The following is a 24,076-nucleotide window of genomic DNA, read 5'->3' as shown; positions in this document are numbered from 1 at the left end:
AAAGATGTTATCGCATCGAGAAATTGGATCCTACGAATGTTCAGATAGGTTATCTTCTGCAAGTCTCTACTCGAAATCAAGAAGAATAATTTGGGCAAGTTTAGGCCTTGCAGCAATGAGAAATCGGGTACTGAAATCTGTTGGAGAAATTGAATATTTGGCCGAGAATGACCCAGAAAGTACAGATATTTTGAAATCAAACATGTTGGACACATATTATCCCAAGAGAAGTGAACATCTGGAGAACATGTGTCTCTATGAAGTGCTGCAGAACTACATTTATTCACGGAAAGCCGCAGAAGACATCAAAAATGAAAAATATAAAGTCATTGGTGAGGAAGGATGTTTGGTGAAGCAAACAAAAGGAAGTTTGATAAATCACCGGAAGCTGAGTTGCGACACTACTGACAAAAAGGAATTTTACTACTTGGCTCTTTTACAGCTGTTTAAACCATGGCGTTCAGAGGATGAACTACTGGGAGAATTTCAAAGCTATGAAGATTCATTTAATGCTTGCAAAGACAGCATACAATGCAATACATTCACAACTTATCTGCAAATGTTAAATGAAGAAATTGAACAGGAAACTACAATTGCAGCAGAAGTAGCTAGAGACAGTTCTCAGGACAGCCAAAGTTCAGGAACACTCAGTCAAGATCCCCTAGGACAACCAATCGTTGAAAATGAAGCATCAATAGCCATGAATGAAGTGGAAACGGCTATGAATCAAGCTCAAGAAGAATTTATAGACTTACAAAATTTGGAAAGACAACTGAACGAAGAGCAGCAACAAATTTATGAAGAGATCAGAAACAAAATTGATCACGGATTTCTACATGAAAAAAAAGAGTGCTCATGCACATCATTTCATCCAATCAGGATGTATGTAAGCGGACAAGCTGGAACTGGAAAAAGTTTCCTAATAAAAGTCATCAGAAGCTACCTACAGCAAAAAACGGATTCTACTTTGTCTTGTGTGGTTACTGCTCCAACTGGGTTAGCAGCATATAACATAAAAGGAATCACCTTACATCGTTTGCTAATGTTACCAGTGGAGCATGAGAACAAAATACAATACAACAAGCTAACTGGAGAAGCATGCTTGGAAATTTCAAGAGTATTGAAGAAGATGCAAGTTCTCATTATTGATGAGGTGAGCATGGTTTCCAATTTAATGCTTGCCTTTGTGCATTTAAGAATGCAGCAAATTCTAAGGACAGACTATGACATGTTATTTGGTGGAAAACATGTCATAGTTTTTGGGGATCTTCTACAGCTTACTCCAGTTAAAGGACAACCAGTGTTTAATACTGTGACACATGAAGACACAAAGAAGTCATTGGGAAGCATCGGTAATGCAAATATTTGGTCCTTCTTTGAGTACAAGGAACTTACTACTAATATGAGGCAAGCAAACGATGAAGAATATGGAAGTATTCTGAAAGATATCAGGATTGGACTACTCACAGAAGTTGGCAAAAAAGCATTACAGAGTCGGCTGCTACATAATTTATTTCCAAAGGAAGAAATAGTTGCAGAGAAGATATACAAGAACATTGCAGAAAAGAAAAGTGTCATCTGCTTAATGCCAACTCTACGTGAATGCTCAATATTCAATGAGGAGCTTTTAAAATTGGAAAAGGAAGATATCAGGAAATTGGAAGCAGTGGACAAAATTGAGGATGGAAGAATTACTATCACATTAACAGGCACACTGAAAAATAAATTGGATTCACTAGAGAAGAACATTTCCAAAACAGCTGGATTAGAAAAAAATCTATATGTTTGCATGAACTGTAGAGTATTTTTAAGGAGAAATTTGGATGTTGAAAAAGGTTTAGTTAATGGAGCTATGGGAAGAGTTGTGGGTTTTATTAATTACCAGAAAAAAGATGGAATTGAATGTTTAAAAATAAAATTTGATCAGATAGAAGAAGTTAAAGATATTTGTCGTTGTTCAGTTCGTTTCATGCTTGTGAAAGACTTATATGTACGTAGGAAGCAGTTTCCGTTTTCTCTAGCATATGCTGTAACTATTCACAAGTCTCAAGGATTGACTGTAGATTGTGCTTTTGTGAACATTGGTTCAACTGTGTTCAAAGAAGGTATGGCTTATGTAGCTTTGTCACGAGTGAAAACATTATCTGGTTTATTCATGATAGACTTTGATGACTCAAAAGTTAGTGCTGATACAAATTGTGTAAAGGAGTATAATAGATTAAGAAGAACCTATGCTCCTCATTTAGGTCAGTATCCTGTGTTGGAGAAACGTGTAGTTTCTCGTAAAAGGAGAAATGAGAATATCTGTAATGAAGATGTAGAGAGGAGGAAAAAAAAGAGGAGTGATGTAATTGCAAGCAAAAAGAAAAAGGAAAATGAAGAAGAGGTTGTAGGATGTCATTTTGAAAATAGCTCTGGTGTCAACTGCTACGCTAATGTAGTGCTGAATGTTGCATTTTATCTGGAAAGTGTGCAAGAGCAGATAATAGTAAATCAGGGAAAAAGATTCTGTTCTGAGTTGAGTCTCCTTTTTCAAAAGCTGAGTAATGATAAAACTCAAATAGAAAGTGCTACTGAAATTAGAAAACTTTTAGATGTATGTTCAGGACGAACACAGTTTTCTCAAAATGTACAGCAAGACGCACAGGAATTCTTGATGTTTTTTCTTCAGGTACTGGAAGAAGAAGGGGTTCCCATTGAAAATTTGTTTGGTCTCTCTTATAAATGGGAACATAGTTGTGAAAACTGTTACAATATATGTGGCTCTAATGTTGATTCTGAAAGGTTTATTTATTTAACATTGCCAGAAAGTAAAACAGTCACTTTTGCTAAATTAGTTAACGATGCTAATCATAGCATGGAATGCGGTGAGTGTAAATCTGAAATGTTTTCAACGTTAATTTTAAAGGAATACGGACAATATGTAATTTTAATGATGCAACGATGTAAAGCTGATGGTTCAAAATTGGATACTTTAATAAAGAAGTTTACAGGACAGCAATTATCAATTTCAGGAAAAACTTTTGTAACAGTTGCAATAATTTTCCATGAAGGACCTACTGTTACTTCTGGACATTACACAGTTTATCTTAAATGTGAAAAAGGCTGGACACTGTGTAATGATTCAAAATTGATTTTCAAGCAACGTTTGCCTTTTGATTTAGCAAATTCCTATCTAATCTTCCTGAAACCAAAATTTTAGAGAGACTTGGCAAGATCTGTACAAAACAATTTTACCATTTTATTGGATTACCATTAGAATTTTCAAAAAAAATGATTTTTCAAATTATCATTTGGCCTAATGGAAAGGTAACCAATTGTAATGTGGACTTTTTAAATTTTTAATGAAACTTTGGAAAACCAAAAATTTAGACAAAATCGGTAACATCTGCACAATTTAAATTTTGGAATGTTATTGGATTGCCATTGGAAATTTATTCAAAAAAGATTTTTAAAATTTCTATTTGGCCATGAGGAAAGGTAAACAATTGTATTGTGGACTTATTTAATTATTAATTAATCTTTCCTAAACCAAAATGTTACAGACAATCGGTGAGATCTGTACAATTTAAATTTTGGAATTTTATTGGATTAACATTGGAAATTTAATCAAAAAAGAATTTTAAAATAACTATTTGGCCTAAAGGAAATGGAACCACATGTATTGTGGAGTTTTTTGAGATATAATATTTTTGGGATTATACTTCTGAAACAAAATTGTCAGACGGTATTTAAAAGAAATATGTATTGATATTAGATGATATTTTTTAAGAATATTATGCATTTCTATAATGTTATGTTTATGCAAAAAGAGATTCTGGGCTTTTTTAAAACAATCTTTGAGATTGTTATTTTTTTTTTGCCCGCTGTTAAATGATGAATGCAATTGCTTTCACAATTTATAGTGAAATGCAATATATTCTGAAAACAGCAAAAAAAAGGCAAAAATTTTTTGGGGAAAATATGTAAATATGTGTACTGTATTATAAAATGTTTTATTAAATATTAATACTTTTTTCTTTTTTTCAGATTGAGATAGAAAATTTTCGAAAACTTGAACCATTTTTAAAGCAATTAAAATTAAATTTAAATTAATAAATAATTTTTTGAGTGGGTATGGTAAGTCAAAAATTTCATGGTCCCTTTTTTCCACTTCTCCACAATCACATTTTCAGTTTTTCATTGTAGTCTCTCAAGGACCTTGTAATGTGAAAATTGATTTTTAGAGTTTTTAAAAAAAAAAATAAAAAAAATTACGCGTACCGTACGCGTACGGTAAAAAAAAAAATTAAAAAAAGTTTAAAAAAATATATAAAAAAAGTTAAAAGGTAAGGTTGGCTCTTAAAAGAGCCGTTGTGTTCATGCAGGGACAGAGGAAAGAAAGAGTGGGAATATTAGTCTCTACGACAAATGTGCTGATCTATTAAATTGTTCACTAGGGCAACACTGGTCTCCCTATGACAAATTAGATCATGACAAGTGGCGCACCGAACTAAAACCCTCGAAAACCGATGGTTGATTTCCAGAGGACGAGAAAAAGGAGATGAAGGGCTCAGCTGACCTGCCGAAGATGGACTCGGCACTGCAGATGATGGACCAGGCTGAGCTGCTGTGGATGTGCTTGGTTGACTTACTGAAGGGTTACCTTCAGTATGTCGAGCAAATGTCCTACCGTGTACATCTTGAAGGTGTCTCAACATGGTGTGATTCCCGAAGGAATACTTCTTGTTGGGATTCCCTCTTGAAAGTACACGGCCACAAAGCTTACAAGTCACTAAGGGTGCATTTACCTTTTTCTTGTCCTCTGGAAAAGAAAAATACTCCCATATGAAAGAGCTCTTTTGTTTCCTCCTTCTCTGCCTCAAGGTAGTGCTGCTAGCCTCACTCTCAGAAGAGTTCTGCTGTTCTGCCATCGTATCACAAAGACAACTCAGCTCCTTCTCCTAAGGGATCACAAGCAGAAATGAGGGGAATGGGTGTGGTGTAGGAGAGTTCTAGAACTGAAAGTAGTTTCAACCAATCAAAAGTTGTGTTTTTTGATCACATGACCCACCGTGCGCGTACGTTACGCTTACGTTACGCTTACGGTGCGCTTACGGTAAAAGTACGCATGCGCGTAAAAAAGACACGCGCTCGCGCGCATGCGCAAAACAGGCACGCCCCTTCACTTCCGCGTAACAAGCGCGTGCAGCGTACGCGCTACGCGCTGCACACGCGTGACGTACGTCTACGCAAATTGCGTAAATGAACACAAACAGCGTAGAAATCTAACGTTATGAAAGCAAGACGTGCGCTTACCGTACGCGCACGTTAAAAAAAAATAAAAAAAAAAAGGGGGAAAAAAACCCAATATGTTATACTAATAAATCTTACCTGTTTAGTTTAAAAAAATGGTAAAAAAAAAAAGATATTGTAGAATTTTTAAAATTTAACCATAGTCTTTAAAAAAGGATAGAAAATTAAAATAAAAATATGTTAAAAAAATTGAAAAAAAAAAACAAAACAAAAAAAAATAAGAATTAGCATTTAAAAAACCTTGCAAATTCACTGAAAAAACCATGGGTTTCACACACGTTATAGTTAGGAATTAGCATTTTAAAAACCTTGCAAATTCACTGAAAAAACCATGGGTTTCACACACGTTATAGTTAGGAATTAGCATTTAAAAAACCTTAGAAATTCAATGAAAAAACCAAAGGTTTCACACATGTTATAGTTAGCTGGACATTTCACTCGTAAAAAAACAATGAAATTCCCCCGTTATAGTTAGTTCAGCTAACTATAACTCGCGCGCCCGCAATGCACTACTGATGACGTCACATATTACATCACTCATGACATGGGGCCAGATGTATCAAAGGGTTTTACCCATTCTGTGTCTATGGGAAAATGTGTTCATACATATGGCCCATGGTCACTGACATCACTCATGACATCACTGATGACATCACTGATGACATCATCCAGTGAATGTGTGTTTTTCTGAAAATTAAATATGTTTTATATATGTATATCTCAAGGTCAATGGAAGAATAAATGGGTATATAAGTGTCTAAATGGATGCTTTGTTTTTGAAATTTTTTTTGTGTAACTGACTGATTAAGTGTATCATAGTGAATACATGGCTTACTGAGTAATGTTTAAATAAGAATATATCTGTATTAGTCTCACTTTGTATATAAGTGGCTGCATGGGTTGGTGAGTAGCTTCAAGGGTGTCTATTTAGGTTATTAGTTGTTTTTTTAAGTATCAGTCTGAGTGTCTGTATGGTTCGGTGGGGGGTATTATGTAGTGGATAGGTGCATGAATGAGTGATTCACTCTTTGTATGTGTAGAAGACAGCATGTGTGCAGGACTGTATGGGTGGATGAGTGTGTGTATGGGTGTATTAGTGAGTGAATGACTGTCTCAATAGTGTCTTTATGAGTAACTACATATCTATTAAACTAGTATATGTGACTATTGGTGTATATAAGTGAGTATATGTAAGAGTGAGAGATTGAAAGAGTTCCTGTATGAATAAGTATGTGTTTCTATAAGTGATTGTTTATAAGACTAAGTATGTGTAAGTTTCCGTAGAAGTAAGTGTGGTGGTGTGTGTATAACTGTATAAGCTAATAAATGTATGTTTGTTTCTTTATTAGCATGAGTGAGTATGTGTGAGTAACTCTATGGATGAGTGGCATTGTGTTACAGGATGTATAGGTGTATGAGTACATATGATGAGTGAGTGCATGTATGAGTGACTGTATAGGACTGTTGGTGAATGAGTGGATGTGTATGTGGTTCTTAGAATTACTGAATAGGTTGTTGTAACTGATATTGGTATGTCCATTGTTTTGAAAATTTTAGTTTCTATTTTTGAATGTGTGTATCAAAGGTTATATTAGGGGAAGAGGAGGTCTGCCACTCTATCACAAGGATAGTCATATATTTTGTAGTAGATTCAGTCCCACAGCTTCGTCGAGGAGGTGATCGGGAATCCCTGCTCAGACAACTGGAGACTAGATATATTCTCATGTTGGATTGCAAAACACCCAACGGGCTTAATGCCAGTGAGGATCTCTTTACATGCTTATAATAAAGGTCAGCACTCCAGAGGCAAGGGGATATCTTTGTTTCAAGACCAATGGCCTATGTTGGATGTAGGTCCGAGGCCTTACTAGGTTTTTAACTTGGTGTTCTCTGCTTGACCCTTTTTTTGACAGGTGGCTATACTGGCTTTATCACTTACATCTGAGCTGCACATATAATGTCCTCCTCGCTTTTATATTTAATAATTCACTTATGCGTGATGTGTTTCTTGGGCAGATTAGACATGAGATATACAAAAGTATTATTTGGATTATCCATCATATTTTTAGATGTTTTTACGTAATTGATGAAACTTGAATAGTAACTGCTATATTGCACTTAATTTGGCACATGTGCACTTTAGCTTGGTTGGGATTTTGATGTTATAACCTCAGTCCTAGGAGTCTAGATTATTGTTGTCTCCTATCAAATTTGCACTTGCAGATATTTGCACTTTGCTATTTTTGCACATTCTGTTTTATTCGATTAGTGTAGTAATTTTGTATTTACAATGTTCTGCCACTCGAATGATGAATTCGCAGTTTTTTATAACCTGTGTTTTATGAATGTTGTAGTATTTTACAATAATAATGTTTACCGAGCTTGCTATTGTGCAGAAGCAGTTCCAATGCACAATGTGAAATTTTTCAATCATTGTAGCCTTTGTTTCATCAATGTTTGGAGTCTCACCTTGTATTTTACATCTATATTTCTTTTATGTCTATTGGCCCAGTCACCACGTGTTTTAGTCACTGGCACTTTAAATGATTTGGTTTGTATTGTAGGCGTCATGTGATCAAGGCCTCCGTGTTGAGGCCGAAACGCGTCATGGTGGTTCGTGTTGCACTTTCTAATTAAAACTCTTCATGCACTGAATGATTTGGGTCCTGTTTCGTCCTTCCGGAGGATGTGGTAGCAGAGGCGAAGTTCTATTCATATATATATATATATATATATATATATATATATATATATATATATATATATATATATATATATATATATATATATAATTTACTTGTGGGGGAGACCCCTACACCCCCAAACTTACCTTAAATGTGGGGTAGAGGCATATGTTGTAAAAGCATATGTGTTCTAAAAGAAATGCGTGGTAAAGGTACAACTTGGTAAAAACCTTGTTGTAAAAGCGGTTTCTCATAAAATGCTGGCTGCCACCATCCGAGACCTCCAACTAAGGGATTATTACAACAGGAATTCCCCTAGGGCCATCCATTAGCTTCAGCCACTCCTGACCCCCTCCGTGGCCCAATCAGTATGATAGAACTCAGTTGCTTGAGCCAGGATCACCCTATAGATAAGTTTCTTCTCCGCAAGCTCACACTCTCCTGAGAAGTGAGCGCCACAGGCCAGGGCCCACCACTAGATAGTTCCTCTATACACAGGGCCCACTGACCGGAGGGATAACTTAACCACCACCATGTCGCTGCTCACTGTGTCACTGCATCTGGGTTCCAATCTGGGCAGGTCCTGAAAGTCAGTGACCTCTGCTGTTGTTTTGTGATCCCTAGTAATCTGCAGACCTGTGGCGATTCAGAAACGTGCCCGGTCTGCTGCAAGGCAGGTGGTCGGCAGCCAGTTCAGGTCCCCCAGCCTCCGCTAACCACCAAAGATAGAAAGTGCCAGGCACCTTGGGTAAACAATCCAAATCACCACCTTTGGCCAGGTGAGCTGCTGTCTGAGCCGGTCTCATAAGGTCATTAAGGCCCGTACGCGAGCCTGAGCCGGCCTCGTGTGTTCAGCGCTGCCTCCAGGATCCGCAGGAGAGCCGTGCAGGTGGTCTCTTTCAGCGAGGGGGTGCAGGAGTTAGCCACCACCTCAGCCAACCAAGGCACAAGTCCACGACTTCTTCTTGTGGTGCGTGCCCCCCCCAGAGTCAGCGGGGTCCGTGCTATGGCTGTGGCCCACCAACAGGTGGGCCGGAGCTGCCGCAGTCACGAGGGCTGGGCTCTCCAAGAGGCTATCCATCCGTCACACAGGCCCCACTCGAAGCACAAGAGCCGTGTACCAACTCCCAAAACCGGCTACAGCCCAGTCTGTGTGGTGGAGCTCCGAAATCAGGCTCCTACACGGGCGCCATCTTTGACATGCCCCAAAGCTATTTTTTTAACTAAACTTGCAAGCTTCAATAGGCATGTTATGCTACATAACAAATATTTTTTGTATCAAGGAGAACATTATCATGAGATGTGTGGCACAGCTATGGGGGCCATGTTTGTTCCCTCTTATGCCAATCTTTTGCTGGGTTGATATAAGAGGGAGAATGCGTGGAATAACTCATTGCATAAGGCTACAATCATGTTGCTCTGTGGGTCTGATATACATATATGACATATTGATTATGTGGCATGGTTCAGAAGATGAACTAAAGGAGTACCGTAGATATATATTTTTTTAATTATATTTTTTCTTCCAACCAGCAGTTACATAGCATGAAAGACATTACAATCGTCAAGCTTTAGCTGTACATATCACTTGGTTTTACAATCTGTACTATACACATAACAGTTATCACTTTTGCTCTTCCCACATCGGCAGACGATAACCTGATTCACATGTGGCTCCTCACACCCACCCGGTCCACCTCTTTTCTCTTCTCACAGCGTCTATTACATGTGTGGTACGCCTTACAAGTTAACTTAAGGACTGGTGGAGTTATGAGTCAGTTCGTGGTTCGGATTCTGGGGCCGCAATTAAATATTAGACAAGTGGTTCCCAGAAGTCTCTGGGTCGTGAAGCTTGTGGAATGTCCTCTGCATAAGTCTCCAGCGTTGTCCTACAATAGGTCATGTCTGTGATCCAATCTTTAAGCCTGGGGGGTCTCTTGCTTCCCCATCTCATTGCTATGCACCTTTTTGCAAGCAATAATGCTACAGCTAGGAATTTCCTGCGTCTAGCATGTTTACGTTTCCTGACTCCCAAAATGCACACCAATGGAGTGTTGGGGATCCGCTCTGATAACATGTCAGTTAGTGTGGTGGTGACTTCGTCCCAATATGTATGCCGTTGTGGGCACGACCACGATATATGTAAGAAGTCAGCGCTTGGTGCATTAAACCTCTGACAAGTGTCCGTCTCTCTTAGGCCTAGCCTGTGTACTTTGGCTGGCGTGTAGTATAATTGATGAAGGAATTTGAGGTGGATAATACGCAAGTTGCAATTTGACGTGAGGAGTGTGAGTTGTGTGCAGCTGTATTGCCAGTCTTGTTCGTCTATTGTCTCACCCAGTGCTAATTTGCATTTGCCCAACGCTGCGGTTGGTTTCTCAGCCTGTTCCTCTTGGGCCGCGTTATATAGGCATGTTGCCAGATTTTGCCGGGTAGGAGCCGTTAACAGTGTTTGTAATGTGAACAATTGTGTGGGCTCATCAGGGAAAGTGGTGTATAATGACCTGACAGCCGTACGTAGTTGTAAATATGCGAATTTCTTCAGGGGGAATTGATGAGCACATAATGAAGGGTCTGTCCATTTAATGAATTTATTATGGGGGAAAATTTGTCCCAAAGAGGTCAGTCCCATCTCCGTCAGTAATGTGTGCATTTTCTTTTCTTGTGTAACAGTGAGCTTAGGGTGTCCCGCCGTGGGCAACGCCCGTGCATACACCGGTAGCGTGCGTGCCCTATGTGCCAGCGCATGCCACGCCCTTGAGGTGCATTGGGCTGTTTGTATCTTGGACCTTGGTGTGTACCTTATCAGGTCGGCTATGAGTGCAGTCAGTGGCAAGGGAGAAACTCTGTCTTTTTCCACCGCGATATGTGGTATGTATGCATGGGGTTTCGTCCAGTAGTGTGCATGTTGTGCTTATGTGCAGAGATAATATAAATAGAAATCTGGCACCCCAAATCCCCCTAGATGGTATGGTTGGGTTAGAACCTTCCAGCTAGTCCTAGCCTGTTTACCTTCCCATGTCAGTGTCTGCAAGATAGAGCGAAGTCTGTCGAAAAAGGTCGTGTTTAGCCATATTGGTACGTCATGTTCGAATGCCCAGCTTACAAAAAACCTAGAAGTTGTTGGTTGGGACCCGTATGTCGATTGCTGGGCACGTCGAACTACCGGGTCGCACTAAGAATATTACGCTCTGACACCAGTCCAGTGCTACTTTGTGGCATGGCTAAATTCCTCGGGTGGTCTTGGAATATTAGGGCTAAATGTTTACACTTACAATAATGAATTCTTTTTTAAACATGTTTTTATTGTACAAATGTTTTAGTGAAATTGTTCTTTTTACTATGAAATGTAACATTCCCCACTTTTTAATGGATATATTTTAAATTGATTTTTAACGTACATCTCCCAAATTGTTATAATTTGCACGTCGGTGCCAAGAAGCTATGCCCCTCTTTTCGATATATTGCACTGTACATGCCTGTACACCAATGCTTTTATGATATAATTTTGTCGAAATAAAGCTTTTTGACTGACTGACTGACCATATTGGTATATTCCAGAACAGATATAGAAATCTAGGCAATATAATCATTTTCTGTAAGGCTATTCTGTCCGCCATTGAGAAAGGCATTTTTATCCATTTATCTACTTGTTCATCTAATCTCACCAGCGCCTTTCCATAGTTCTCTCTGATGACCAGTTCTGGATCACGGTGAATCCAGACTCCTAAGAATTTAACTGGATCTGTCCGCCATTTTAAAGGGTATTCCAGATCAGGTTCCAGTGTGTCCGCAGTGAGAGGTTTCACGACTGACTTATCCCAGTTTATTCGAAAGCCGGCATATTGTTCATATCTAACATATTCCCTAATGAGCGGGTTTAGATTCATATCTGGGTGCGTGGTGTAGAGAACCATATCATCGGCGTACAATGCTATTCCGATGGGACATTGATCAAATTGTGGGGTCGAATCAGAGTATTTCTGGCGAATTTTACAGGCCAGTGGTTCTAGGATTAATGCAAAGAGCATTGGCGACAGGGGGCAGCCCTGTCTGGTACCTCGCGTAATCTCTATGGGGTTGGATGTGTATCCATTTATTCTAACTCGTTCCTTAGGTGCAGTATATAGAAGCGATATCCATTTTAGGAATGGTTCTGGAAATCCCATCTTGCGAAGAGTGACAAACATAAAACCCCACTCCACCGAGTCGAATGCCTTGGCGGCATCCAATAGGGCCGCAGCCGCCTGTGTGTCCGGATCTATTTGGTGCGGATATTGTGGGTGGTGGACCGCGTCGGCATGAAGCCTGCCTGGTCTGGCAGCACAAGCTGACATAGAAGCGGTTGTATTCTGTTCGCTATTATTTTAGCTAAAATCTTAGCATGTATATTTATCAGGGATAAAGGCCTGTATGACTCACATTCAGTGGGGTCCTTGCCCGGTTTCGGGAGTGCTTTCAGGAGTGCCTCGCATAGTGAGGTCGGAAGTGCGCCTTCTTCATAGGCTTCTTCAAGTATTTCAGCCAAGTGTGGGATCAGTAGATCACGGAATTCTTTATAAAATTCGCCCAGGAGGCCATCCAGCCCCGGTGCTTTATTGTTAGGGAGAGAGTTAATGGCGTCTAGCATTTCGTCTTTAGTAATATGGTGACAGAAGTATTCTCGGTGGGTGTCTGATAGCCATGCTAGGGCTACGTCATCTAGATAGTCTTGTATGTCTGATGTGGAAGACGTTGCCTGAGCAGTGTACAGCTGAGTGTAGTATTTGGTGAAGCATTCTAATATAGCTGGAGTGTTGTATACTGTTTTCCGGTGCTCGTCCTGGATCTGCGTAATATACGCCGAAGTGTGAGTAGGCTTGATTTTATATGACAACGCTCTACCAGGTCTCCCTCCCTCTCCATAGTTCCTAGCAGTGTATTTGCGCGAAATGTATTTTATCTCGTCATCTGCAAATTCGTTATATTTGTCAATCTGTGTTCTAATGTCGGCCAGTATTGTGGCATTGTGTGCGTCTTCAAATTCGTGTTCCAGTCTGGTAATGTCTGCTTCTATTCTTTCCAATTGTCCCTGTATATCTTTTAGTATGCCTGCATGATTGCTAATGCAGTGTCCCCTTACGGTAACTTTGAAAGCCTCCCACAGTGTCCTTGTACTCTGTACTGATCCGGAATTGTTTTCAAAATAGTCTATTATTGCCTGGCGTAACTCTTCACGAAATACTTGGTCCTGTAATGCCGTCTGTCTCAGTCTCCACGTGAATTGTCGTGGGGTGTGCGTCGGGATTTGTAATTTGATACGAACCGGGGCATGGTCAGAGAGTGTTTTGGGTAAGTGTTCAATGTCAGTAGTCCACGTGTACACATCCTGAGATATCAGCCAGTAACCAAGCCTGGACCATGTGTGGTGCATTGATGAGAAGCACGTACCTTCTCTCCGTTCCGGGTGTCTATGTCTCCATATGTCCACTATGTCCCAGTTCGTCATCCCTTCCCTTAAAACTTTGGCCAATTGTTTACCATATCTATCAATCCCAGTTGATCTATCTAGTGTGGGGTCTAGACAGGTATTGAAGTCTCCACCCGATAGGATAGTGCCGGGTTAGAGTTCATGTAATTGCTTCCAGATTTCTGCGTAAAAAGAGGGGTCGTCATTATTCGGACTGTACACATTTACGATTGTTAACACTGTGCCTCCGAAGCAGCCTTTCACTATCACATAGCGCCCCTGATCGTCCTTCACAGATTTAATGAGCGTGAAAGGTGTGTTGCGTTTCACCCAGAGCAGGACTCCCCTCGCCTATGAGGAATAAGACGATGTCAACCTGAATGTAGCCCATTTGGCCCCTATTTGTTTCTCTCTTAGTTCCGTCAGGTGTGTCTCTTGTAGGCAGGCCACATCTATTTTGTGTCTGTCCAGGTATGCCAGCACTTTGCGTATTTTCTGTGGGTTGTGTAGCCCCCTAATATTCCATGTTAGGAGTGCCAGCGGTCTGCGCTGTTTCAAGGTATCAGTCGTCTGTCGAGTCTCCGCCATCTATCTAATGTATGTGTCTATGATGGTTGAAAGTGTCTCCTATGTGTCTGTCTGCCATTTCACCACTGGTCAGAGTTTTCTGTTTACCCCCCTTTCCCACCCCCTCCAACTCCACCTTCCCCGTTCTAGTGGAGACATTCCCAACAATAACAAATAACATTTCCCCGCAAAATGAAAAAGTCAAAAATATTACAATAGTTTGTGTGGTTCACACGTAGGGGTCAGAGTTGCCCATCCGTTGCTTGTGGCATAGACCACATGGGAAAACGAGCTGGTTATGCATAATACGAAATTCAACACATTACAACATTACTGAGCAAGACTGTGAGAGAGCCCTCTCCCAGCGGAGGCCAATGGCCCTAACTTGTACCAAATCACTTAAAGGTATGTCAATACAGTGAAAGTATACGCTATTAATGTTGAACGTCAACTTATCTGGTCCAGCATATCGTAGGCCTCCTGTATCGAGTAGCGTCCGTTAGGCGCCGTCTAATGGGGAATGTCCCCCACCGCACGCAGGTAGTTCACTTGTATTATCTAACATGTGTCCCTGAATTATTGTTCACTCAACATTGGACATGGTAGACTGTTCCCCGTGTTCTCCCCTTGGCGATCTTCTCCGCGTACCCATCTGGCCTTTCTGTTGTATAAACTTCATTACTTCCGATGGTTCAGCAAAAAGCTGTGTCTTGCCGTCAATGGTGGTTTTGAGTCTGGCCGGGTACAACATGGCGTATGGAACATTCAGGTCTCACAATTTCTGTTTCACTGTAGTGAATTTTTTCCGCGCTTCCTGCACTGACAACATGAAGTCTGGGTACAGGGATATGTCCATGCCTTCATGTGATAGTGTGCCTAGTTCTCTGGCCTTTCGGAGCGCCGCGTCTCTGTCCCTGTAATTTAGGATTTTGGCGATAATCGGTCTCGGTCTGGATCCAGCAGGTGGTTTTGGCGCCAGCGATCTGTGGGCTCTCTCAACTATAAAAATATCCGAAAACGTGTCATGTCCCAGCATGGAGATGAGCAGCTGCTCCACATAATGTTCCATTGGGCCCATGTTTGTCGTCTCAGAAATTCCCATTAAGCGGATGTTGCTTCTACGGGACCGAGCTTCCAAGTCCTCCGCCTTCGCCGTCATGGCCGCCAATTGCTTCTCCATCTTTGTCTGTTTCGCGTCCACCTGCACTTGGCTATCCTCAGCTTCGGATATTCGCCACTCCGCCATGTCAAGTCTTTCTGTGTGTTTATCAAGCCGTTCAGACATCTTGTCGATTCTATATGTCAAGGAGTCGATTTTCCCGTCAATGTTTGACAGTGCGGCTTGAATTGTAGTAAACATGGCCTGTACGTCATTGTTCGTTACCCCACATGTGGCTCATGCCGTCGATTGCGCTGTCGGCTGTTCGTCAGTGCTTTGGTCTTGTTGTTTCTTAGCTTGTTCGAAGGTGATTTTTGGTTGGGTGCGATCTGTCTTACCCATGGTGCAGTTGAGTAGCTGTCCAGTCCACAAGTTCTGTGGCCCTGATGTGGATGGTGAGGTTTACTCGAGTTGGGCCCTCCGAGTATCCTAAGTGCCTGATGTGTTGTGCAAGCTTGTGGCGTTAATAGGTCCTGTGTCCCGCGAGCCCGCAGTCCTGAAGGACCGTGGTTTCCACTTATCCAGGCTGTCCCTCCAGCAAGGCAGCCGCGCTGTAGTATCAATGCCTTTGGATGAGGACTGTATTTAAAATGTCCTCATGCGCTCTCCTCCGTGGTCTGCTTAGCGCCCTCGGCGGGCGTCTCTCACTTGGCCTTAATTACGCCCGTGGGTATTGTGTAGGGCGTCCGCCGGTGCGCTTTTCCCACCGATGCCTTGTTTAGGGCATTAGAGCGGCTTTCTCGCTTGTGAGGTGCGCGTAGGGCTAACCAGTTAAGCCCCGGGGTCCGGTCCCTGGGCTGAGCGGGATACTGTAGCACCCACCTGCCTCCGGTGCGTTCAGAACCTCCCCAGGTGCTCCGCCGCCCTCTGCTCTACGTGCGGGTGTTGCTGGGTCTCGTCGTCCGCAGCCGCTGATCTTTCCGTCGCCTTTGTTTACAGAGACTCGGTCGAAGCGGGCCTTACCTCCTCTCTCAGCCGCGCTGCGTGCCGTACGTCTCAGCGTGTCTGCCCGCTGTGTCTTGCATCTTCACTTTCACTCTCTCTGCGAGGGCCTCAAGTTGTCTACTCGCCGTTTCGGGGCTTGCAAGTATCTTCAGGGACCGGACTTGGCTCTACAGTGGTCCCGCTGCCATTATTTCTTGTCCTCCACCAGTTTCGGGCATTTAGAGCAGTGTTGAAAAGATTATTTAAAGGATAGCTGGGCGTTTGCGAGGAGCTCGCTTAACAAGCGGCCATCTTGCTTCGAAGCTAGCTCCGCCCCCACCGTAGATATTTAAATACAAATGATATCAACGAAGAAATGACTCTGGCATATCATCAGACCTCGATTTTTAGCCTCAGATTATATGTGATGGATCAAAAACTTATAGCAAGAAAAAGCAAGCAATAGTATCCTCGATTTCAGTTCACGATATCCATATAATCCAAAAAAGAACATCCCATATAATGAGCTAATCAGGCATAAAAGAAATTGTACTAAAGAAGAAGACTATATAAAAGAAGAATTCAAAATAATAGGAAGGTTAGAAGAGCGCAGCTATTTGCATAATGGAATTGATGAACCAGCTAAAAGAGTACATAACCTCTAAAGACAGTCATAATTGACAGATAAGAAGAGAAATATTGGTAATATAGACAAACAAAATGTTAGATTTATTACTAAATTATTTGTTGAAAATAGTAGGATATCTAACATTTTGAGGAAACATTGGAACAACCTTAGAGTGGGTAAGGGTTTTAGGAGAAGCATTCCAGAAAAGCCATTGGTGATGTATAGGAGAGAGGAAACCTTGAAAAATATTCTCAGTCCCAGTCATACAGTAAGATTCATGGAAAATAAATCTGGGATTGGTTAATTGACAATCCTTGTAGCTGCTATAAATGCAATAATTGTGTTTGCTGCAAATTTATTGTTGATAAAACCAAAGTTTTTTCAATTTACGATAGAATCAGGAAGTTTCTAATTAGATCCTATATAAATTGCAACTCCACTTTCTGTGTCTGCACGATTGTATGCCTTTGTGGGAAGCAATAGGTAGGATTGAGTAAGCATCCATTGATTGAAAGATTAGAAGAACATGTAACTGCATTAAGGAAAGCGTACAAATATCCCCTGAGCCAACATTTTATGCAAAACATAGATTTGAGAATTTATCGAAATAGCTGATATAGGCATTGATCATATAAAGGCTCATTAAAAAGGGGGAGGATAAGACTCATAAATTGCTCATGAGGGAGAACTGATGTATAGAAATTGTGCAGACGGTTGATCATGGTTTCAATATAGATAGAGAATTTCACACCACAGTTTTTCTTGATACATATTTATTCTTGATGAAAATTATTGCATCCGGTTCTTTGGGAGGTTTTCATTACCAACAAGGCTTTATAAAAACAGGATGGCAGACATGGTCAATGATTGTAATTTCTATTACAATGAGGGAGTAAATAGGATGGTAAAACTAAGCTAATAATTATCATGTCTGTAAATGGAGGTTTGGTAATTGATTATATTAGTTATTTTCTTTATGTCGGCTTAATTATTGTGAACATATACATTGACATAAGGGGTGGATGTGACACAAAATATATCTAGAATGGTGATTTGATTTCATATAACTAAACAGGTTTTTAGGTAGATCATCTTTACATTGTACTGACAGTAACATTTACTAGTAGAGTTAAAACAAATGATGCTAAGGTTGAGGTTGGTCACATTTGGAAGTTTGTGGATGGCATCATTATGATACACAAAAGTGTTAAATGATTTTATCAAAGTGAATGATCAAATTGTGGATTTAATTAATGTGTATGTTATATTTCGGAAGGATGTTTGAAGCGTATAATAGGATAGGATGGTAAGGCTTGGATTTTAACCCCTTCGCCGCGGCAGGAATTCCGCCGCGGCGCTGGGGGGGTTTGGGGGCAGTTGCGGTGCCGCTGTGCTCGTGACGGAACCACTCCGTCACGAGTCACGGGTGAGCTGTGCTCATGACGGAGTGGTTCCGTCACGACTCCGCCCACTGCGCTAATCGCCCGCACAGGCGGGGAATTAGCGCCGCGTGGGTGGAGCGGCCGCCAACGGCCGCAGCATGACGGAACCACTCCGTCATGAGCACAGTGCACCCGTGGCTCATGACGGAGTGGTTCCGTCATGAGCACGGAAAGGGTTAAGAACTTCCAGTACATCAATTGAGTAAAGCTAGCACGTACCAGACAATGGAGACTAATATGCATAAAATTTCATCCAGCTTTTCATGATTACACACTTGTTGTTTTGGTGTTATATGTGGCCCGAACTTGGAAAGGAAATTACAGTGTTTGTTGTGATTATATAAAGGTGATGAAAAAGCTGAGAAATTGTTTGCTGGTTTGAGGACAGAAGTCCATGAAAAACGCCCATGCAGCTAAGTTTCTTCGGTTTGAAATCAACATATGGAGACTTTGAAAGTGTACAAGTATTAAATGGGTTTTGGATATGGGGAGGAAATAAGTTGAGTTACACAGCTAATTAAAATTGTGCTACATTCAGATGTGTATTTATTATTAACCCATGGTGGATTTGTTTAGAGAAAAATAATGCTAACGCAGTAATTTGTAGACATCATTGTTGTCTCTTTCCCATTTATAGTAATAGTAAAGTAGAAAACATCATATGAAATGAGCATTGTGCAATAAGGTGGATGATTTTTTGATGATTTTGTTTTTGAGGAGCAAACACAGACTTCACTCGAAGGTGAAATTAACCATGGAGTGTTTGGTAAATAGGTTATGGTTTCCTTGGAGATGGTGGAAATAAAGCAGTTAAATAAACTGAATGGGGGAGAGTTCAAAGAATTATTACTAACAGTGATCAAAAACTGGGAGGTAAGAATTGCTTAGTGTGCACTTAAGTATACAGGTATTTTGAAGCCTCAGAGACATCAATTTTTCGAGTCAAATAAAGTAGTGGATTGTATACCTTTTAGGAGAATAGAACGCTATGCAGCAAGGACGGTGATAAATTTGAGAAGGCCTTCTTTACATCTGAAGTGAGAAGATTTTCACAATCTGAGATGCAAGGGTTACAAAGTATTGTGAGAGCTGTTGAAAAACCTGTTGTATAAGTGTATATGATTGATTGACAAGGGGCATGATACCTTTTTTATTAGAACTTGGGATATATATAACCAGAAAAATTACCAGGCCACAGTAGTTTGTAATGCTTTTACCACTACATTATACAAAATAGAACATATCAGTGAAAGTTTGTATATGTTAAGTCTGTAACTTCTTCTTGAAAGCAACTATCAATAAGGTGAAACTATATGTCATAAACATTTTGCAAATGAATTAATGTGCAATCCATTTTTTAAATTTTAGATTTGATCCTAGATTTGCAAATGATTGTATCAAATCCATGTTCAGGAAATAGTAAAAGTATAATTATGCATTTTGATTAATGTATTTTTGATAAATGTATAATAGAAATGTTGTATAATTGCAATCATCATTGGTGTTATTTGTTACTTATTGTGGAATGTATATTTCCTTTACAGCCCTGAAGAAGTAGCCAGCTTACTGCAAAACACGTATTGGCTGTGGAGTGCCGCACATGATGGATTTGTTGTTTAACAATTGATTTTGATCTGTATGAATACTCCTATAATGGACTGTATACAAATTTCTTCTATGAAACATAGAAATTGCCTTTCGGTTATTGAAAAGTTTTTATGAATGCATAGTATGTATGATTTCAAAGAGAAACCTAGATTTGTAAAAGATATTTTTTCAATAAACAACATATAGAGGAAAATATATCTGTAATGGTTTATTAATAATGCGGTGGAACCTTGAGAATACATCCAGGAGATTATCTCATCCTGTAAGTGTTTAAATGAAACCAGTACACCTAAGGAACAGGCAATGTATGAACTCTCTCCTAAGAAATCACACATGTTCATACCTGGAACGCTTTCAGTGAAAAACAACTAGATGTGATGTGCCACTTGGTAACTTCTGCTGTAAATTTAGAGCTTGTTCCTAATAAAAGATAATATATCTCCTTCCAAATACACAAATATGTTTAGTTTAGCATACAATATGTCAATTAACTGAAGTCACCTTGCAATACAATACAGTATCATTTGGTTTATGCCCTGCTGTGACATTGCCAATTAAAGTTTTGTGATTTTGTCCCAGGTGTTCTATTACAAGCAGACATCTCCCAACTAAAACAGAAGCGCCAAAATGTTCCATGTCACATCCATTCTCATTTTTCCATTTAATGTCTGGTACTTGTAGTCATGAATTAACATAACATAACATAATTATGTTATGAATTAAGTTGGGGACGGCTATAGGATCTGGAACACAAAGAAAGAACAGGACCAACTGACTAACAATGGGATAACTTGAAAGCTTTGTGTAAAGAACAGGTCCTTCGCTGGCTTTCAGGTGGCATTTGAAAAAACAAAGGCAGTTATCAGGAAACAGCTTACTTATTTCTTATGTTTGAATATGTGCTCTGGGACAACTCTTGCCTTTTTTGATTTACATGTAAGGCCTTGTCACCTGTATTGCTCCCAAAAGAGGGACTGTTTAGTCATTCAATTTGGTAAGTAACTATGTTAAAAAATACTAAGGGGTCCATTAGGATGCCGGGCGGTGGCACCACCGCGGCACTGGCGGTGCGGAAAAATACCTTTTTCCGCCCGCGAGCAGCGGTCCTCATGCCCGCCATATTAGTATGGCCAAACATAGGCCATTTCCCGACCGCCGCGGTGCGACGCGCACCGCCATTAAAGTGCGCCTGCCACCGCGGCGGTGGGAGCCAATGGAGACTCTCCGACGTGAGGAATGACGTTCGCCCCGCTCCACAAATTAGGATGACTCAAACAAGCAGACGCACCGCAGCGGAGACACCGCCCAACCAGAGACGGCGGAAGCTCGACAGCGGAGCGCGAAACCGGTGCTGTACCTGCTACATTACCATGAACTCATGGACCACCGCGGACGCCGCCGCAGGTACGCAACAACACATACACAACACACAACACACGTGCAGACACAGGATCCAAATCCACATCAGACATCCTAGGGGGAACAGGGACACATCCACAAGGGCACCCACACATCACCCACCTGCCACAAAGTTACCCCTCTGCATCCTGGACACACAGCTACCGCTACCATGCAGCAATGTCCCGGTCACATCACCGCAGCGGTGAACACAAGGAAATACATGCGCACAATGCAGAAGGCAGGGCTAGTGCCAGGCATGGGCCGGGCACAAAGACCACAGGGCCACACACCCTCTCACCACACACTAGCACACCCCATGAAGGCACATGCCATGTGCCCCTCCTGTGCACCCCATGCACAACAACAAGCCAGGTCAATACACACCCTGCACCACACAACAAACAATCATGGAGACAGACACTGCAGGAGTGGCTGCACAGGAACACACAGCACACAGCCCAGTAGCACAGGGCCAGGGAAGCACACACACCACCACAACACCACACCCAGGGAAACAAAAATGAGGACAAGCAACAAATGAACACTTACAAGGAATTAACATCCAAATGGACACACAGCCTGCACAGTCACACATACATACCACAGACTGACACACACACACACACATACACACCCCACATACCAACAGCAATGGACCACAACAAATAGGGAAACCAAAGTGGGCTGCACACAAATGAAAGGCCATGGAGACACACAACAAGCATGTGTACATCACATCAACACAAGGAACTGAGAACAACACCCTCACACCATCAAAGCACACATGGCTGGCACAGTCAGTGAACTCAAACCACAGACAGCTCAGTGCAACAACACAGGGAGACAGCAAGGTAAACCACGTATATGCACAAGCATGAAAGGAAGGCCCTGAAGTCAAACTGTGAACAGCCACACATCCATACAACAACTTCACAGGAGTACACCAGCAGCACTACACACAGGGCCCATCTACACACCTCAGGACTGACAAACACCAGTAGGAATCTACACACATACCCCCCTCACACCAGCAGCACACAACACCAGTGCCAAACACACTGAAGGCTGGCAATACTTGCCAGTCAATTCACACACAAACAACCACACACCCTGGGGTCAGCCACAAACATCACACACACACACACACAGGGATGCCACCACAAATGTCGAAACAAATACAACAGACAGACACATAACCCAACAGAAACACACTCAGAGCCACAACAACAACAGACATGCCCTGTGCAGCTAAACTGGGGAAAGGCAATGGGAGCACAGACAAAACAGGATTGCACAACCTCATCACTCAGGAACAATGCACAGACTACATACCATAACACACACAAGAAGTGCACCATCACAGAACAACACAGCCACAGCAAACAAACAACAGATGCACAGGCAGAACAATCACATATCAAACACAGCAGGACATCAGGGGATGCACACCAGGCAATCACAAGGCAACATACACACACAGCACTCCATGCACAACAAGCTGTGTGTGCACACCAAGCATACCAGCCACACACAGACATCAGTGACAGAACAGCAACCCACAAAACACCATACAGCACAGCACAAAGACAACAGCACACCCAGGAAGTGAAGCAATAACACAACCAACACACAGACATCCAACACAACACCCAACAGATGCACAAGTCTGGGACACAAAGGTGGAAACAGCTTGACCAGAGGACTGGGCAGCACACACAGTTGAACTGCATAGGAGCAACCATGACTGACAAACAGCACCGGAACATCACAAATGACACATTGGGGAAATGCCCTGAGTGACACATTGACCCTGGACAAAGAATAGTGTCACAAATAAAGTCATGGGGAGGCACACACACATATATACAAAGGGGACAGCTGACACCAAAGTGAAGTGTACTGCATGTCAGTAGGGGACATGACAGGAGTGTACCATACACAAAGAGAGGGAGTGCAGACCCACAATGGGTACAAAAGGGGGTGGTGATGGACGGAGCATCAGAACCAATCAAACACTCACACTCAGTCAACAGATCTGGGTTTGATCCATCACCGTTCTTTAGCCCACTCTGCCACCCCAGTTCAGACATGGCCATATGCAAATCAGTCTGACCCTGTGCCTCATGGGAACAGTCCAGCCCGAACTGCTAAGCCATGCCTTCCCTGGACTGGAATCAAGCTACCTAGGACCGGTTTCTGGCATTTCAGCCGTCTTCAGCCAGGCTTGCTTGAATCCAGTGGCAAAGTGAGCAAGGGACTCACGTCTGAGCATACCCTGCCAACTTATGGCTAACAAAGCGGTACAAAAGGGGGTGGTGATGGACGGAGCATCAGAACCAATCAAACACTCACACCCAGTCAACAGATCTGGGTTTGATCCATCACCGTTCTTTAGCCCACTCTGCCACCCCAGTTCAAACATGGCCATATGCAAATCAGTCTGACCCTGTGCCTCATGGGAACAGTCCAGCCCGAACTGCCAAGCCATGCCTTCCCTGGACCGGAAACAAGCTACCTAGGACCGGTTTCTGGTATTTCAGCCGTCTTCAGCCAGGCTTGCTTGAATCCAGTGGCAAAGTGAGCAAGGGACTCACGTCTGAGCATACCCTCCAACTTATGGCTAACAAAGCGGTACAAAAGGGGGTGGTGATGGACGGAGCATCAGAACCAATCAAACACTCACACCCAGTCAACAGATCTGGGTTTGATCCATCACCGTTCTTTAGCCCACTCTGCCACCCCAGTTCAAACATGGCCATATGCAAATCAGTCTGACCCTGTGCCTCATGGGAACAGTCCAGCCCGAACTGCCAAGCCATGCCTTCCCTGGTCCGGAAACAAGCTACCTAGGACCGGTTTCTGGTATTTCAGCCATCTTCAGCCAGGCTTGCTTGAATCCAGTGGCAAAGTGAGCAAGGG

At 41.9% G+C, this 24,076-nt stretch overlaps 1 long non-coding RNA gene across 1 annotated transcript in view; it reads left to right on the top strand.

Moving 5' to 3' along the window:
* The window catches only part of LOC146796194 (uncharacterized), a 63,429-nt gene extending 43,487 nt beyond the window's left edge, over positions 1 to 19,942 (top strand). Inside the window, exon 4 of the long non-coding RNA XR_014969900.1 lies at positions 19,693 to 19,942. This is a non-coding gene — a long non-coding RNA (uncharacterized LOC146796194). The remainder of the gene's footprint in view (positions 1 to 19,692) is intronic.
* The last annotated feature ends 4,134 nt before the right edge of the window (positions 19,943 to 24,076 follow it).

This window comes from Triturus cristatus, chromosome 10 (assembly GCF_964204655.1).
Source record: "Triturus cristatus chromosome 10, aTriCri1.1, whole genome shotgun sequence".
Taxonomy (NCBI): Eukaryota; Metazoa; Chordata; class Amphibia; order Caudata; family Salamandridae; genus Triturus; species Triturus cristatus.
The sequence above is the reverse complement of the archived record's forward strand: the minus strand, read 5'-3'. Positions and strand labels throughout refer to the sequence as shown.